The following is a 4,560-nucleotide window of genomic DNA, read 5'->3' as shown; positions in this document are numbered from 1 at the left end:
GCTATCTGATGGGTGACCGGCGGAGAGTTAATCTCCCTTTGGTCGGGTTTAAGCCCGATCCGATCATAGTCCGTTGTGACTCCTAGAGCGGCGATGCGATCCAAGAGCTCGTTCAAAGAGGAGAGCTCCATTGGATCCATCTGCTCAGCAAATTTCGAGCCGATGTGGAGGCTATTTTCGATGACCCGAGAGGTCATCGTCGGTGCAGCGGCCGAGCGGGCGGTCATGGCAAAGCCGCCTAGTAAGAGAGTTTGGCCTACAACCAGGGCTCCCCCAGAGGTGATGTTGTCCTTGACAACGAGACGAGCCATCCTACTTATGATGACGACACAGTGGAACTCTCAATGAAAGCACCAATGTCGGTGTCAAAACCGACGGAACTTGGGTAGGCGGTCCCGAACTGTGCGTCTAAGGGGGATGGTAACAGGAGGCAGGGGACACGATGTTACCCAGGTTCGGGCCCTCTTGATGGAGGTAATACCCTACATCTTTCTTGATTGTTCTTGATGATATCAGTATTACAAGAGTTGATCTACCACGAGATCGTAGAGGCTAAACCCGATAACAGGAGGCAGGGGACCAAGATATCAAACGGTCATGTGCAAGAGCCGGTGCCGTGATGGCCTTGAGTCATGCTAAGGCATGGGTACCAGAGCTAGACCCGGACGAGGTAGCTACTGGGTATCCAAGTTTGAAGAAAGATGGTACTTCTTTTGATCAGAAGGACTTCGCTGCCTGCATGAAGGAAATACGTCCTGTGGCGACTCTGATTGCTGATGAGATAAATCTATCCAAGTATCAACCGGCTTATGATGCAGAGAATCAAAAGAAACCCACGCCGGCTTATAAAGTGATGGATCTGATTCCTCCAATTCGTAAGCATACTTTCGCCCCTAAAGTTGACCTGTCGAATCTTATTGATGATGAAGCTGAATTCCATGCCTTGCGTGGCATTGATTGGTCATCACCAAACTTCCATACAGTGGAGGAGGACAAAGAACCGAAGAAGGATGATCCAGAAGCTTCAAGTCGCCAAGACCAAGAAGATTGATCCGCTAGGCGGTTCAAATACTTGAACTTTCAAAAACACTTGATCTTTTTGGCTCACTGAGTCATGTAATAGGCTAATAAAACTTCGATCTGTCGTGCCATCGTGCATGTTTTTGCTTTGCACCACACCGTTTGATCCGCCATTTGAAGAGCATATCACTTTATTCTTATGATAACGTCAATTTGTGCAGATGAGATTTTATCATGACCCTGCACACAAGTAAATCACAATTGCCCTGGCGGTTTACCGCGGGCGGGTCATAATACCCAAATTAAACCACCGGGGACAAATAGTCCATAACCAAGGCCGGGATGATCACAACTTTTATATACTATAATATCATACCTATGGTATTTACGTAAACTGCTAGCTTATCAGCTCCATGCAGTTAGAGCTTTTAGAGCCATAACTCTCAGCATAAGATTATTATTCTCTACCGACTTAGAGTCTGCCATCCCGGCGGGTTGCAAAGACCCGAGGATGCTTCAAATATGAGACATAAATAGGGCAGCTTGGCCCGATTTGTAAAAACCATATGGCAAGAGAAAAGAGATTATATAAAGCCAAAAAAATAAGAAAATCAAAAAAAGTTCGAGGCTTTTGCAGGCCGTTGAGCCAAAGTTTCTTCTTCAATGAAACTAGCTTGATGGCCATTGGAAGGTTCGCGCTTTCTGTGAGCCGGCTCTCACATGACCCAATCGACATTTGAACCAGATAAGTGCGGGTCTTATTAAAAGATAGACTTATCAGGAGTACGCGGGGTCGGAGTAGCATCGTGCATCACATGCCGATTTTTACCCAAGTCTCAAAGAAGGCGGCTTATGAGCCTAGATCTACCGTGACTATTTGTAAGCCGTGCTCTCACATGACAAACCGGCATTTTAACCTTAACAAGCTCAGGATCTTTGGTGAATACACCATAAAATATTGATTGTTAAGAGTTCGGCGGGTCAATCAGGATTACCTGATGAAGAAGCAGGTGGTATACATGTAAGATGACCTGGAAAGGTTATGTCCTCTTTGGTGAATACACCTATGTTCGAACAAGATAACCTGGTCAAGAGGTTAGTAATGCTATGTTCTCTTTGGTGAATACACCTATGTTTGAACAGGAAGCACCCAAGTGACATATTTATGAGTTGTGCTCGTCGGGGACCTAGGTTTGAGTTGTGCCGTGCATCCAACTCTCTTTGGTCCCTGTAATTTGTGCGTCAAGCCTCTTAAGTGAACATGTAAGACGATGATAAAGACTCAGCTTCAAAGAAGTGAAACGACAGAGGCCCTAAATTATCAGGGATGCCGGCTTTATTATACTGTTTATAATATATACATCATCAAACTATGTACATCAGGAGAGCCGGTGGCTCAAGTATAGTAGGGCCGAAGATGAGCAATGTTCCACGGCCGACGGGTCTCCTCCTCGGATGTGTGTGAGTCCTTGTGGTCTCGAACGTCGATAAGATAGTATGACCCATTATGCAGATTCTTGCTGACCACAAAAGGTCCTTCCCAAGGTGAGGATAATTTATGCATATCAGTTTGATCCTGGATAAGCCAGAGCACCAAGTCGCCTTCTTGAAAGGTTCTGGTTTTGACTCGACGGCTGTGATAATGACGTAGATCTTGTTGATAAATTGCTGAATGAGCCGCCACGAGATCACGCTCCTCATCTAATAGGTCGAGTGCATTCTGATGTGCTATTTCATTATCATCTTCAACATAAGCTGCCACATGGGGCGAATCATGACGGATGTCACTAGGGAGAACCGCCTCTGCTATATAAACCATGAAGAAAGGTGTGTAACCCGTAGATCTGTTGGGGGTTGTATTGATACTCCATAACACTGAAGGTAACTCCTCTACCCAACAGCCCGGCGTTCTTTGCAAAGGAACCATAAGCCGGGGCTTGATGCCTCGCAGAATATCTTGATTAGCTCGTTCCGCTTGACCATTAGACTAGGGGTGAGCCATGGAGGAAACATCAAGTCGAATATGCTCCCGTTGACAAAATTCTTTCATAGCACCTTTAGATAGATTAGTGCCATTATACGTTATAATGCTGTGGGGAAAACCAAAACGGAAGATCACCTTCTTGACAAATTGAATTGTCGTTGCTGCATCACACTTGCTAACCGGCTCTACTTCAACCCACTTAGTAAACTTGTTAACTGCCACCAAAAGGTGGGTCTTCTTATCTTTGGACCTCTTGAAAAGCCCAACCATATCAAGCCCCCAGGTCGCAAACGACCAAGTAATTGGAATCATCCTTAACTCTCGAGCCAGCACATGAGCTCATCGTGAAAACTTCTAACAACCGTCACATTTGCTAGCCAAATCCTCCGCATCAGCATGAGCCATCAACCAATAAAACCCATGATGAAAAGCCTTGGATACGAGAGATTTAGAGTCGGCATGATGACGACAATCTCCTTCGTGAATCTCTCGCAGAATCTCACAGCCTTCTTCAGGAGAGACGCAACGTTGAGACACCCCTGTGACACTGCGATGGTGAAACTCCCCATTGACAATCGTCATTGACTTAGACCGCCGAGTTATCTGGCTGGCCAAAATCTCATCCTCAGGAAACTCTCCTCAGGTCATGTAAGCCAAATATGGAACTGTCCAATCAGGAATGGCATGAAGAGCTGCCACCAATTGTACTTCAGGGTCAGGAACAGCAAGATCCTCCTTTGTATGTAATTTGACAGAAGGGTTAAGCAGAATATCCAGGAACGTGTTAGGTGACACCGGCTTACGCTGAGACCCTAACCAGCTTAAAGTGTTAGTCGCCTCATTCTTCCTACGATCAATATGCTCAACTTGTTAACCCTTGAAGTGACCCGCAATGGCATCAACTTCTCGATGATAAGCCACCATGAGTGGATCCTTAGAAATCCAAGTGCCAGAAACTTGCTGAGCTACCAGATCTGAGTCGCCGAAGCACCTCACCCGACTTAACTTCATCTCCTTAGCCATCCGAAGACCATGGAGCAAGGCCTCATACTCAGCTGTATTGTTAGTACAAGGGAACATTAACCGGAGAACATAAGAAAATTTATCACCTCGTGGGGAAGTCAAGACAACTCCAGCACCCGAACCTTCCAACTGCCTGGATCCATCAAAGTGAATAGTCCAATATGTGTTATCCGGCTTTTCCTCAGGCGTCTGCAACTCTGTCCAATCATTGATAAAATCTACAAGTGCTTGTGACTTGATGGCCATACGTGGCACATACTTTAAACCATGAGGTCCAAGCTCAATGGCCCACTTGGCTAACCGACCTATGGCTTCTCTATTTTGGATGATATCCCCCAAAGGGGCATAACTAACCACAGTAATGGGATGACCCAGAAAATATTGCTTGATCTTTCGACTTGCCATGAAAACCCCATACACAAGCTTCCGCCAATGCGGATACCTCTGCTTGGACTCAATAAGTACCTCTCTGATGTAGTAAACTGGTCGTTGAACCGGATACTCCTTGCCTGCCTCTTTCCTTTCCACCACAA

The sequence above is a fragment of the Triticum urartu genome, chromosome 6, assembly GCF_003073215.2.
Source record: "Triticum urartu cultivar G1812 chromosome 6, Tu2.1, whole genome shotgun sequence".
Taxonomy (NCBI): domain Eukaryota; kingdom Viridiplantae; phylum Streptophyta; class Magnoliopsida; order Poales; family Poaceae; genus Triticum; species Triticum urartu.
Note: the sequence above shows the minus strand (reverse complement) of the source record.